Below are 15,262 nucleotides of genomic sequence, written 5' to 3' on the forward strand. Positions count from 1 at the left end.
TATGCATTATTACCATTAGTTAATAAAGAAGCTGCTTTGTCCAATGAGTTAGCAGAATAAAGCCAAGCAAGAAATATATGTATATGTGTATATATATATATATATATATATATATATATATATATACACACACACACACACACACATATGCAGAGTCAGGGAGACACAATGTAGTGGCTGAAGGAGAAAGATGCCAGAATGTCAGAACCTTACTGATAGGCCACAGCCTCGTGGTGATACATAGATCAATAGAAATGGATTAATTTCAGATGTAAGAGTTAGTAAGAAAAAAGAGTTAGTTAATAAGAAACCTGAGCTAATAGGCCAAACATTGCTGTAATTAATATAGTTTCTGTGTGATTATTCAGGTCTGGGCAGCTGGGAAATGAATGAGCAGTCTCCACTTATACATTGATATGTATTTTGGCTTATTGATACAAATTTGAAGTTAATTTTGTTATATTATATGTATATTTCTACTCTTGTTTAAGTCTCTGTTTATGCAGCTTATTTAAAAATATATGTAATATTTTTATTTATAAATTACATATATTTTAAAAATATGATTAAAATACAGATTTATAGTCATTTATAATAACAAACTTATAGTCATGTTAGTTAGGTTTTCTAGATATGTAGAGAGATATATTTCAGATAGACAATCTTCAAACCCTTCAAAGACCTACAGAATATGACATTTGAAATGTTTTAAGAACTAAGGCTTTTCATAACAATGAGACAAGTCTGTTTCTGGCAGCACCGATCTACTTCAGAGAAGATAATGGACATCAAAGAAATTCCATATGGAGTATGTTTTCTTTATGGCAAATACTAACCATGTGAGCAAAGAAACTGCTCTTGCCTCAATTGCTGACCAAACTGGACCAGCAGGATGTAGAAAAGGAAACTGCCAAGCTTTGCCAAGACAAGGTATGACAGTCCTTCAACATTCCCTGCTTCACAGGAAAGTCTGTCAGATATGCTAGACCTGTAGGCCAAAGATGGATGCCCCAATATTACAGAGACAGTAACTTTGGGAGATAGAAGAACTTTGGGTTATTATTCAGATAGCCTGATGTCCTGTTCTTAGGTAACATTTCATCTTCTGGGGTCACTGATAGAGCTGAAGACTAAATAGTTATGATTGTAGTTTTCATAGTTATGATAGAAAGTATATAAAATACAAAACTTTAGATTCACCAAGATAAGATAGACAATTAAGTATTTTCTCTAATTTTGCCAAATACTAATAGAGTAGATATTGTTATTGTAATTCTTACTTGGTAACTGTTTTTGTTGCGTATAATCTTACTATGTTAAAGTTAAAATCTTTCTTTTTAATTAGACAAAAGGGGGAAATGCTGTGAACTAATCCTTCTGTACAATTTAAAGCCTTGTCACTTAAATTGGTTTAATAAAATGCTGATTGGCTAATAGCCAGGTGGGGCAACCAAACAAGGACGTAGGAAGGAGAAGAAAGGAGTCAGAAATCACCAGTCAGATGTAAAGTGATGAACATACCATGCTAATAAAGATACTACCATATGGTAGAACATAAATAAGGAATATGGATTAACTTAAAATACAAGAGCTAGTTAGCATTGGCTGAATATTTACAATTAAGATGAGCCTCAAAGTGGTTATTTTGAAGCAGCTGCAGGACAGAGAAACTACTGTCTATAGGAAGGGCTCCAAGTTTTGAGGTCCTGAGGTACCCACATATCCAATCTGTCTCTTGTAGGGCCCACAGGTCTATCTCTCCTCCAGAGACTCATATTGAGGATAGCTTGCAGTTTCTGGCAAAACATCTTGTTTGTTCCTGTGCTCCCTCTACCACACTGGCAGTTAGCTATAGGGCCATTGTTTACTTTTTCTTGAGCCTGGTCATTTCCCACCTGCTTGGGGGGATTTTTATTGTGTAGCAGTTAGGTATATAAGATTTTTTTCTAAGCCTGAATAAATGGCATTTGGCATTCTCTCTTTATGAATGACCCATGTCTCTTGTGTTTCAATCTCCAGCTCCTTGCCTGACTTGCAGGCCGTCCCATAGCACAGGTGTTACACTTGGAGGCCACCAGCAAGATTGGGAATAGGGACCCCAGAGATATCACCCTCAGAAGACTGGACAGCAGGTAAGATATTGATGGTGAGGGTGAATTGAAGATGGGTGCTAGTAATTCTGTTCCAACATTGATGGGCCAATTGATAGTTCTTTTAGAGAAGCAAGGCACCACTATTAAAACTAAGACAGAACAAGAGTTCATTAAGACAGTTTTAAAGTTTAGTCCCTGGCTTCTTGATGGAGGAAGGTCATTGGCTAATAAAGGAACTGCCTTGGCCCATTTTATTGGTTAGGACATAGGTAGGTGGAGAAAACAGAACAGAATGCTGGGAGGAAGAGGAAGTGAGCTCAGACTCCACAGCTCTCGTCTCCGGAGCAGATGCCTCAGAGAGACGCCATGCCCCGCTCCCGGGCAGACACACGCGATGAACCTCCGACCTAGAATCTTCCCGGTAAGACCGGTGCTCACAGATTATTAGAGATGGGTTGATAGATATATCAGAATTAGCCAGTAAGGGCTAAAGTTAAAGGGCCAAGCAGTGTTTAAATGAATACAGTTTGTGTGTTGTTATTTCGGGCATAAGCTAGCCGAGCAGGCGGCTGGGGTGTTGGGGACGCAGCCCCGTCGCCGCTCCATATTACTACAGCTTCTACAAGCAGGAAGCTTTAATATTTCTGATTGGGAGCAGATAAAAGCTGACCTTCAAAAAGTGTTAAAAGAGCAAGGGCCAGAAGAATTTCCTGTAGCAACATTTTCACTATGGCGCTTAGTCAAAGACATTCTTTTCAGTGATGATGTAAAAATAAAAGAACAATTAGAGAATTTGATCAAAACCTTTGAGGAGATTCAGGATGAAGAATCTGTGAAGTCTATTAAGAGCTTTGAGGAGGGGGAAGTTAAAAGTACTAAAAGGTATATAGAAGAGGAAGAAGAGATTTTAGAAAGGGAGATTGTACTGTTAAAAAAGAGGTTGAAAAATTGCACAGATACCATGTGGCATAATGCCACTGTGGGTTTCCCCCAGTGTAACCTTGACATGTTAACTGGCATAGGACAGTACACGGGCTTAGCAGCACAGTTAATTATGACCCTGCTGTTTATGCTGAGCATATATAACTGCCGTGGCTGCCAAAGCATGGAAAGCTCTACCTAATATAGGGGCAGGGGAACAACTTATCCTGAGTTTGTTGACCACCTGTTACAGCTGGGGGGGTCACATTTTTGGGGATGTGGATACAGCTAAGCCTGCCATAAAGCAATTAGCCTACGAAAATGCTAACAAATTTTGCCAGGAGGCTATATGTTCCCATAGAAATAGGAGTTTAAATGACTATATCTGGTTATGCAGGGACATTGATGGCACTCATGTGATGGGACAAGCAATTTCTTCTGCCCTTAGGGGGAGTCATGGTGGAGCTAGATCGAAGACTTGTTTTCAATGTGGGCAACTGGGACATTTCAAAAGGAACTGCCCTGTGGGTAAAGGGGCAGGTAGTCAACCCAAGGAAAATCCATGTTTGCTCAAAATGTCAAAAGGGGGCCCATTGGGCTAATGGCTGCTGCTCTAAAACTGAAATTCAAGGAAATCCCCTTCCCATGTCGGGAAACAGGAGGAGGGGCCTGTCCCAGGCCCACAAATGAAAGTGTATGGGGCAGTCAGTAAGCAAGCTGCTTCCATCAGATTCATTCCTCAAAGAAACGCCTTACTGTCCACGACTTTGTCCAAGGCACCCCAGGAAGTGCATGTCTGGACCTCTGGACCTCTGCCTGGGCAGTATCAACCCCACAGATGGGTGTGCAGGCTTTGGGGATTGGAGTATATGGACCTGTTCCAGAGGGGTCGGTAGGAATAGTCTTGGGAAGTAGCTCAGCACTTAAAAGAATTAAAATTTTACCAGGAATTATAGAGAATGATTATACTGGAGAAGTTAAAATGATTGGAGCTGGGGTGGGAGTCCTTGTCATCCCTCAAGGAACAAGAATAGCTCAACTAGTGCTTTTACCCATGTTTTGCTCTACTAATCCATTTTTTAAACAAGAACGAGGGGATAAGGGGTTTGGCTCCACAGGACTCCCTAGAGCTTTTTGGGTTTCTAGTTTAGAGAACCACCTCACACTTACATTAACCATTAATGGGAAAAGTTCCAAGGTCTTACAGACACAGGCGCTGATTCTTTTATGATTGCTAAAAAACATTGGTCTGTGGCCTGGCCTCTCTGGCATTACAGGGGGTAGGAATGGCCAATTCTTCAGAGTGCAGTACCCAATATTTAGATTGGAAGGATGAAGAAGGCCATAAAGACATTTTTAAGACCATTTGTCCTAGAACACCTTCCTTTCAATTTTTATGAAAGAAATATTTGCAAGCTATGGGGGCAGTTCTGACCACTGAACCTGTGCAGTTCATGTTAACAGACCAGGGCTTTGTCCCTAGGTGGGGGTTGAACAAAAATCTTCAGGGAGACCTGCAAAATTTAGCAGACAAGAAAATTATGCAACAGTCACCTGACAGTGTGCAGGGTTGGGAAGTTTTTCTTAGGGGCCATTGCAGAGCAGCCATAAAATATTCCCATAAAATGGAAAACTGAAAAACCTGTGTGGATAGAGCAATGGCCCCTAAGTAAGGAAAAATTACAGACTGCTCATACCCTGGTTCAGGAACAGCTAGAGGCATGATGCATAGTACCATGCACTTCTCCATGGAACACTCCTATCTTTGTTATTAAGAAGAGTCTGGTAAATGGAGGCTGCTGTAAGATCTAAGAGCAGTAAATGACTGTATGGAAATAGGGGGGACAACTCAATCTGGATAGCCTCAGCCTGTGGGTATTCCTGTAGGATACTATCTTTTACTTATTGACCTGAAAGATTATTTTTCACCATTCCACTGCATCCAAACGATTCTGATATACTTGCCTTCAGTGTACCATCTGTAAATTTCAAAGAACCATATAGATACTACCAATGGGTAAAAACTACCCCAAGGCATGGCCAATAGTCCTACCATTTGTCAAATGTTTGTGGCCTGGGTTATTGCCCCAATACATTATAAGTATTCTCAACTGTATATCATCCATTATATGGATGACATCCTCTTAGCTGGATGGGACCCAGGTATAGTTATTGAGGCTTTTGCTGACTTGCAGGAATGCTTAGCTCATGCAGGATTGATGATTGCTTCTGAAAAGGTACAACAACAGTTTCCATATTGAAACTTAGGGCATCAGCTGTTGCAGACAAAAGTGAAACCACGGAAAGTTACTCTTCGCTTAGATACTTGGAGACCTCAATTGGGTGCGGCCCAGTTTGGGAACTTTTTTTTTTTTCGAGACAGGGTTTCTCTGTGGTTTTGGAGCCTGTCCTGGAACTAGCTCTTGTAGACCAGGCTGGTCTTGAACTCACAGAGATACGCCTGCCTCTGCCTCCTGAGTGCTGGGATTAAAGGCGTGCGCCACCACCGCCCGGCTTAGTTTGGGAATTTCTATGGGAGCCTTAAAACTACTTTTTGACATTCTGCAGGGGAATCCAGATCCAACCTCCTTCCATAAATTGACACCTCAGGCAAGGCAATGTATTACTTTAATTGAAGCAAAGCTTGCCTCTGTTCGTATTCATTATATTGACTACAGTCAGCCTCTGCTATTGATAATTTTCCCCTCTCAGCACAGTCCTACTCTAGTTTTTTGGCAGCAAGGACCCATCCTATGGGTACATGAACATGTGCTACCTGCAAAAATTGTTATCTTCTATCCCTCTGCTGTGCTATGTGTTATTCAGAAAGGATATAAACTTAATTTGCAAAACTTTGGAATGTTACCTGGTAAGGTTATTACACCATATACCCAGATAGAAATAACTTGGCTGCAAAATTTTGCTGAAGACTGGGCCTTGTTCTTATGCACTAATTCCTGCAGGTTTGATAATCATTATCCTTCTGATAAGTTGGTCACCTTTTCCAAAAGCCATCTGGTATGCTTCCCTAAAGTTATTTCTTTGCAACCTCTGGCAGGGGCTCAGAATGTGTTTACTGATGGACCTTCCACTGGACGGGCTGTGGTAGCCTCCCTCCTGATTTTGGTATTCAGCCTGTTGATGCTAAATCTGCTCAGGTGGCTGAATTGATCACTGTACAAATGGCCCTAGAGAAGTATGATTATATTCCATTTAACCTTTTTACTGACAGTCAATATGTAAGCAAAATTCTTGTACCTTTGGAATCCTATTTGCACAAAAGAAAAAAGGGGGAATATGGTTCCACCCCCAGAGACCATTTATCTTTTATTAAAATTTTTTGACTGTTGATGCTCTATCTTGTACTGCTGCTGACTGGCATTGGTGGACAGTTTCTTCAGGATGCCTCATGTCAAATGGAAGAATGTAGCAGGTGGCACTTGGTGTGGTCCAGATCCTGTACTGGTGTGGGGGAGGGGATGGTTTGTGTTTTCCCACAGGATGCTGTCAGTCCAGTATGGGTACCTGAGTGCCTGGTGAGTGCTGTGGATTTTCCTGTCAGGGAGCCTGAGGACAGGACAGAGTCAAGAGATCAGATGAACACTGGTGAAGAATCCTCTGTTTCTGATGCTGGTGGGAGTGGATATCCCTGTGTGGCCCCATTTCTTATCTACCAACTTTAGCACAGGTAAAGCAGCCATGCCTTTGGATATACTTCTGTTAGCAGAATTCATGCAGCTCCAGTCAGTCGCTGCTGGCCTGGGCCCTTGAGTTTTGATTGGAGTCTTTCCATACTTTGGGCCGAGTGCATTACCACCTCCCCCTGGACTCTTAAATCCCATTCAGCAAATAATTGTACTTTCCAGGCAGGGGTTTGTGTCACCGCCCCTTTCTTTTTGGTTGTCATTCATCCTGCTAATATTTCTGGGGTTTTAAAATGCTCTAAGCAGGTTTGTCAACTGAGGAGTTGCTGGGATCCTGAGGAGCTGGATGTGGTGGTCCGAGTGCCAAGGATGGTTCCCTCTACCTGTCAACACATCCCGTGATGATCAATTCATCCTGCATTGAGCAAGAAGAGAGTTTGGCATTATAGCAGTCAGAAAGGCAACCATTTCTGTGGCTGCCACAGTGGCTACTGCTGCTGGAGTTGCAGTTAGTCAGTTAGTTCCTACTGCTAGCACAGTGGATACCTCATGGGGCAGGTTGTAAATGCCTTGGCCACCAAAATGATATGAATAGCTATATTTACAAAGGAATATTACAGTTACATTTGCAGTTGGTTTTGGTTCAAGACCACTGCTACGGTTACAACTTAACAGATACAGTGAAATGTTTAATGCTGTTATTCACGGACCCTGGAGTGCACAATTTACAAATTGATTCATGAGATTATTCTAGTTAACAATACCAGGGTTCCTCCCACCAGTGCTGAGACCGTACTTAAAGGGCTCCAATTTGCGGGCAAACCCATTAAGGATTGGGCAGGCACAGCCTCCTTAGGAGTGCTTATATGCGCTGAAGCATCATCTTCATGTTTTCATGGCACCAGAGCCAGAGGAAGCTCAGGTCAATGTCGCCACTCAGCAAGTCCTCTTAGCCGATTGCCCCGGAGGATCCTTCAGTGCAAATTTGACTGAACATGGTGAAGGGTGACTAGTGAGCCAATGCGGGAAAGGTCTCTGGGGGGCTGCCCCAACCTAAGACAGGAAATGTGTTTGGACCTGGACGCTTTCCCATGACGGGCAAGGGGTATTGCCTGACGTCCAATGCCACCCAAGAAAGGCCAGGTCATGTAATTTATAAAAAAGGGGGACCGGCAGTGGCTACAGATCTAACTCCGGGCTCATATTGAGGATAGCTTGCAGTTTCTGGCAAACATCCTGTTTGTTCCTGTGCTCCCTCTGCCCTCCTGGCGGTTAGCTATAGGGCCATGGTTTACGTCTTCTTGAGCCTGGTAATTCACCTGCCTGGAGGGATTTCCATTGTGCAGCAGCTAGGTATATAAGGTTTTTCTAAGCTTGAATAAATGGTATTTGGCATTCTCCCTTCATGGATGACCCACATCTCTTGTGTTTCAATCTCCAGCCCCTTGCCTGACTAGCGAACTGTCCCTAACCGCAGGCGTTACAGTCTCTTTCTCAGAATGAGTGTGTGGGCATGGGGTTGACTAGTGTTCAATGTTCATTTACCACCTAGTTCTTTCTTGTGGTCCTGTGGTTTTGACTGTTTGGCTGTGCTTCCTTCTCCAGTACCTCAGTGACTCACCCCTGCACACACACACACACACACACACACACACACACACACACTCCTGCTAACTTAACAAATACTGATGTAATTAGGCTCCAGGCAGCATCCTGAGTGTTTCATAAAAACTCAAACATCATAAAGAATGCATCTTACGGATGTGGAAACCAAGGCCCAGAGAGGCCAAGTAACTTTCTCAATGGCTTCCCTCTAGTGAATGGTCCTGCCGGGGTTTGTATCTGAGTACATTGCCCCAGAGTAGTTCATTCATCGATTTAACACGTGTGGCAGGACCCATGGAAAGGAACCAGATTTGCACAGGGTGGTAGGAGAGGAGTAGAAGTTGAGTCTGCAGGGGTGTGAGTGTTATGACCAGATCACGGAGTCCCACAAAAACCAACTAGGAGACCAAGTCCTGTATGTGAAAGCAAAGAGCCTTTATTCTTATTTAAGTTCCAACTCGGACTCTTCCTCTGTCCAATGTATTGGCATTATTGGAGAGACCCCAGCTCAGTTGGGGTAGAGTTTTTATAATAGCAGAGGTTGGGGTGAGGGATTTCTAAGGTTCAGGACTCCTGATTGGCTGACATTTATTTAGGGGCATCCTGATGCAAAGCAATGTGCGTGTGTTGGCAGGTGGTCCTTTCTACAATGGTTGGAACATTAGGCATTTTCTTGGGGTGGTCTGTTCCTGGGTGGTGCCTGGGTGGTCTCAGTTTGTGGCCTTTCTTGGAACCAGAGTAAACTACTGAGACTCAGGCCTCTATTGAGCTTGTCATGGCTGGGCCCTACATTGAATCTGAGCTACTGTCACACTGAGATTACTATTAGTTCACTGTTAGCTTCCTGCCCTGTGCAGGCCAGTCCCTCACAAATTTCAGTAACACTGGTGAAGGTGTGCAAGCCCGGGAGTCATTCCAAACTTGGGTTGAGCCCCAGACTTACCATTTTATGACTGTGTTACTTGCAAAGTGGCTGTCTCAGTGAGGCTCAGCTCCCATCTCTAAAACACATGCTTGGCAACTGTGCTGGCTAGTTTTATAGCAACTTGACACAAGCTGAAGTCATCTGAGTGGCGGGAACCTCAATTGAGAAAATGCCTCCATAGGATCAGGCTGTAGGTAAGCCTGTAGAGCATTTTCTTAGTGATTAATGGGGGAGGGTCCAGCCCACTGTGGTGGGTCTGTAGTCCTTGATGCTATAAGAAAGCAGGTTGAGCAAGCCAGTAAGCAGTACATGGCTTCTGCATCAGCTGCTGCCTCTACGTTCCTGCCCTGTTTGAGGAGTTCCTGGTGAACTTCCTTTGGTCCTGGTGCTTCATCACAACAGCAATAGACACTAGGAGAGAGACCATGCTGATGAAGATAGGAGGTATAAGCAGGACAGGCACTTAGGGGGTTTATGTCCCAGCTAAAGCCTGAAATGTTTTTGATTCTGTCCTGGTTTTGAGGCAAGAAATGCTACTAGTATAGAGGATTTTGGTCCCTGGTCTGCTTCCTAACTGGTTTAAGATTACCTGTTCAGATGGAGGGACCTCTGTTTCCTTGGTGACAGCCCCATTATCATTTCTCAGGATTTAAATTACCGTATGAAAAGGCAGAGGTATCTGGCTTTGTTGAGGCCCATTATGGCATAGCTACTTCCTCCTTCCTCCGGTCAAAATAAAATCTAAATTCTACTTCTGGCCCTTGGAAGAGACCCAAAACATTCCATGGGATTATCTGTTTCTTTTAACCAGCTAGGACTGTCAATCACTTGGCCAAGAGTCCCACCTCTTGAAATCTGAGTCATCGGGAGGAGACATGCTAAGGAGAGGATACAATTAATTATCTTAATGAGATAATATACTTTCGCTTCCCAGAAGCTCCTCCCTCGAGGCAGCTGCTGCCTAGCTTTCACCAGGCACTGTCTGGAGCCCTGCATGGCCCTGACCACTATCTGCACCCTAACTCAATGTGTAACTTTCCCTTGGTTCTTAGGTACTGGCCAAAAGCTGAACGTGTTTTCCAGACACAGGCCTTTTTCATTGGGTCTCTGAAGCTGCCTGCCCCTCTTCCTCTTTGCCACCAGGCTGTTTGCGGCTGTCTGTTGTTAAAGGGATCTCTCTCTCTCCCTCTCCTCCACCTCCCTTCTCCCTGGCAGCTGTCAAGATTTACAGCTTACCTGCCCTGTTGTTTCTCTCTTACACTCTAGTAAAGCTCAAGCCTCCTTCTGAGTCCATTTTTCATCACTGAGACTAAGAAGCCTAACGAGGGAACCCGTAACACTGTCTCTGGACAGTGTCTGGTTGTCCTGTGGGCCTTGGCTACTCTCCAGATGCAAAGATCCCTTCCTGCCCCAACCAGAGCAGGAGGTAGAAGAAAGCCTGGCCTCAGCACGCCTGGCCAACCCTTTCCTGTCTCCTGAGGGCAGAGAAGAAAAGGCCCTGGATACTGTCGCAGTTGGGTCCCCCCCATGTCACCTGTCTCTCCATCCAGGCCCAAGGCCAAAGGCTGTTAACCTTCCTTCACCTCCAGCTCTCGGGCGGCAGGCAAAGCCCCCTTGCCTCAGCGCACTCCTGTGCCTTCCTTGTTACCTAGAGGGAGAGAGCGTCTGTAGCTGTTCCTACCTGCCTCTCTTCCTTCCTCTTTTAATTTAACTTAATCACACAATTGTGTGTAGATGCTTGCATGTCTCCGTGTGTATATGTATGTGAAGCCTGACTTTGATGCTGGCCTTCATCCTCAATTGCTTTCTACCATTTTGTTTTGCTCTGGTTTTTTGTTTGTTTGTTTTATTTTGTTTTTCAAGGCAGGGTTTCTCTGTGTAGCCCTCGCTGTCCTGGAACTCTCACTGTAGACCAGGCTGGTCTTGAACTCACAGAGAGCCACCTGCCTCTGCCTCCCTCGTGTTAGGATTAAAGGTGTGCACTGCTGCTGTCCCGGTTCTACCTTATTTTTTGAGGTAAGTCTCACACTGAGTGTGGAGCTCATAGATTAAGCTAGTCTGGCTGGCTCCGAGCACCAGGGATCCTCCTGTCTCTGCCAAGTGTGGGAATGAGAGGCGGTGCTGCAGGATCAGGCTCTATGTGGGCCCGGAAGAGCTGAACCTAGTTCTTCCTGCTTGCAACACTAGTTCTTTACCGTTCAAGACATCATCACCCCAGCAGATCTGTTGGCTGCACCAGGTTTCTTGAGGAAGCATCCTGCTCCCGTTCTGCCATGTAGGTGCAGTCGAAGACGGGTCAGCCACAATACTCAGGACATTCCGTCTTCCTGGTGATAGCAATTGGTTCAAAACTGGCTACTGGAGCTAAGGCAGAATAATCAAGAGTCTCAGGAACCTCTCTTGGGACTGTGAGGAGAAAGACATTATCCTGTCAAATAGGACTGGGCCAGGGGGCAGTGTGAACCTGGAGGTACTCAAATCCTTGGGGGGGGGGAGGGAATAAATAGGAATTTGGATGTAACCATATCTGTCCTCTGATTTTCAACTTCCTTGTCAAAGTGACCTTGGATGTCTGTCTCTTGCATTGGAAACCATCCTGGTTTCTTCAGGGGCTCCCTATTCAGAGGTGAAACCCCTACTTGAAGGCTTGCTGCGCAGATCAAATGAGAAGCTGACGTAAGTGAGAATGTTTCCAGGCTGTATATGGAAAAGTGGTACTGAGCGATCAACAAAGCTTTAAAGCAGGAACACGTTCCCTGCCTGGGGTGGGTCAGCAGTCGGCTTCTATCTGCAAGGCTCTAGAGAGTGGACGTACGGCTTTGGCCTGGGGATGGAAGAGTTGTTTGAAGTATAAATTCTTGTGCTCTCAGTCTCTAAGCCGTGGTGTTGTTTGCCAAGGATGCGGTGCCCTTGCATTGGTGCACAGCTGTTTCTTACGTGATTGATGAAAGATTTATGGTGAGTGACCCTGGCAGGTCCCGTGGGTAAGGGTCAGACAAATACGCCATGCAGAGAGAGCTTGAGGATGGAGAGTTTAGTGGGTGTTGGGAGGGTATGGGATGGTGGGGGGTATGGGGGAAGAGAGAAAGAGAAATAGAGAGATGGGGGCAGAGATGAGAGAGAAAAAGGGGTGGGGGAGAGAGACAGAAAGCTGCCTCTTCAGAAGGACAGAGGGCTGAGAGAGAGAAAAGGGAAGGGAGCAGAGGTCAGCTTGCCTGGTGGGAAGGGGAAGATCAGGAGTGGGCAGAGCTCATCTCTTAAAGGGACAGGGTACTGACAGGGAAGGCCAGCAAAATCATAACAATTGGCCCATTTTAGAACAGGCCAGAGAGTTTCAGAGGAGGGATTGAATTCTGGTACCTGTAGGCAGCTGAACTGGATTTTCTCTGGGAGCCCTTGGTTATGCCTCACTGTGGTCTTGCTATTTCTGGACTTCTTCCCTTGACTGGAAACTGTTGCTCACCTCAGAACTTCAGCATGTAATTGTGCCTTCATTCTCCAGAGGAGTCACAGCACACACGGGAAGCAGTTTTGGCTCTTGGCAGACACTGTACCTGGCCATTCCATTCCACATGTCTTGCTCTTTGTTTGCCTATTATAAAACTCCATTTCCCAAGCTCCTTTGCAGTTAAGGGAGGCCATGTACACAGTCTGGCAGAAGAGCAGTATTTGTGTGTCTGTGGGGCTGTCTGCTCTTTCCTCAGCCTTTCCACACTTGGAGTAAGGGGCCTGGGGGGTGACACACAGATATAGCCATCAGAAGGTCTGACTGAAGAGGCCACTCCTCATGACATGTGTCCTCATGACTGGCATCTCCACCTAAGTACTTCCTGCCGTTTGAGGAAGAACTCCCTCCCATCCTCTCTTTTGATGGAATCTCTCATGTGTGGTGCTTTATGTCATATGCAACTAAATGTAATCCTGACACCGGAAGCTGGAACATGCCGTCCATCATTCCCTCTACAGTGCTCATGAGCTACCCATGATTGAGGACCACAGCGACAGAGCGGAACCTAGAGTGTACAACTTCTAGCGCGTCAGCTTGTTTCCCTGCTTATAGGAAGAAGAAGCAAGGCCCGTCATGGATGCTGTGAGAGTCAAGCTCTCAGCTTACAAAGTGCTCCAGCATGGGCTGTTGTTCCCCCTCAACCTCCTCAGCTCATGCAAGATCTAGAGGACTCCTTGGGCCTCTGCCTCTCCTTTTGCACCATCTCCTTCCTCTCAGGGTTGTTTTTAAAGATTTAAGCAAGAAAGACAAACAAGTGGATTTTGTGGCTTTCAGTCCTTGGCTTCTCAGGTAGACTGGGTTGTGTAATTTAACTGGTGCCCCCACCCAATTTTCCACTGCCCCAAAGGGTTTCTGCTTCCTCTTAGTGAATCTTGAGCAAACCATGACAGTCCTGGGCTTCAACCTTCTTTCTCTGTAAATAGAGATGACAATATTGGCTTCACAGGGCTACTGGGAATCTGTAATCTAAAAAATAGATTATAGATACATAGTACATACATAAAAATATTATTGTTATTTTCATTATTTTAATACTTAATGGAAACCTGGCACTGAGCAGGTACAGGGCATGGAGGTAACCCTGCTCAGGTAGGGAAGAAAAGAAGGGACAGTGGAAAGCCAATGCTGAGGTCCCTGAAGGCTGGATGCCCACATGGACTGGCTCTTGCTGTCCTCAGAGCAGCTGTTGCAGAAATGGAATGAGTAAACCCGTTTTCTGGTGGGGAAACTGAGGCCCACAAAAGTCAGTTGAAGGCTTCAGGTAGTAAGAGTGGAGACTGGGGTTTGGGACCAAGATTTGAAGAGATCTGAAGCTGACTACAGAACTTTCTGTTCTGTGAACCTGTCTGTGAGGTGGGGCGGGGTGGGGCTGGGCTCAGGAATGATTCAGGTGAGAGTCAGCTTGGGATTTCCAAATGCTGGGTGGGACCCAGCTGGGTGAGACCTCCCCAGTGACATTCAGATGTGGGCCCTAGGTAGACAGGAGGGCATGTGGCTGGTGTGGGGCAGGAGGTGGGGCCCTCGGAGAGACAAAATCTTGTCATTGGGTAGGAAAGCGGTTCTTGTTGCCTTGGCTCGGAAGAGCTCTGGCCCGTGGTGGAGCTGAACCTATGGGACTGTCAGGGGTGTTAACTGGTAGGCTCAGTGGGAACTGAGGTAGCAACAACCGTTGGGGGGTTGCTCCAGCAGATGGCACATTGGCAAACATGACTGTGGCTTCCTTAGGCACATAATTTTTTTCCTATATAATTATTTAAATTTTTTTGTTTTAAATTATGTTGTCTAAATTATGGTGTCTACAGAGGACAGAAGAGGGTGTTAGCTTCCCTGGGACTGGAGTTACAGATGGTTGTGAGCCACCATGTGGGTACTAGGAACTGAACCTAGATCTTCTGTAGGAGCAACCAGTGCTCCTAACTGCCAAGCCGCCTCTGCGTCCTTTTTCTGGAACATTCACACAGTCCGCAACCCTTTTCTAATCCAAGTATCCAGCCTCTTGTGCCGTTTTCAGTCAGTCACACCTTGTGCTTGGGTGTAGGGAGGCCACAGTGACCAAGATAGTGGCAACTCAGGGGCGAGAGAGGACAATGCAGGGAAGAGCTTCCTCCGGGAGAGAATGAAAGGCATGCCACGGATCAGCCACACTCCACACCGTCCACATCGAGGACATTGGCTTTGGAGCAGAGGGCCAGGAAAGGCAGCCCTGACTGGGATCCTTCTAGCAGAATAAGGACGAGGGCTAGCCTGGATGTCCCTCAAGCTGGGTATGCACCTGCATCTTCCTTTGTAGTGGACCAAATTCAAGCTCTACTTGTTCCAGCTGACTTCGCATCCCGAGTGTTAGCCCTGATAGGATCTAAACAGGCTCCACCTCTCTAGCCCATACTCCAGTGTCGACTGCTGAGAACTGGCACTTCAACCACCATTCTCTTGTCTCCATCCCTGAAGGCCTGGATTGGCACCCCAGCTGGTCTTTTGGCCTCTGGATTCTCCACTGCATCCGTCCTTCATCAATTCCACACTCCCATTGTGTCTCCTTCGCTGTATCCACCTTTGAATTCCATGA

This window comes from Microtus pennsylvanicus, chromosome 9 (assembly GCF_037038515.1).
Source record: "Microtus pennsylvanicus isolate mMicPen1 chromosome 9, mMicPen1.hap1, whole genome shotgun sequence".
Lineage (NCBI taxonomy): Eukaryota > Metazoa > Chordata > Mammalia > Rodentia > Cricetidae > Microtus > Microtus pennsylvanicus.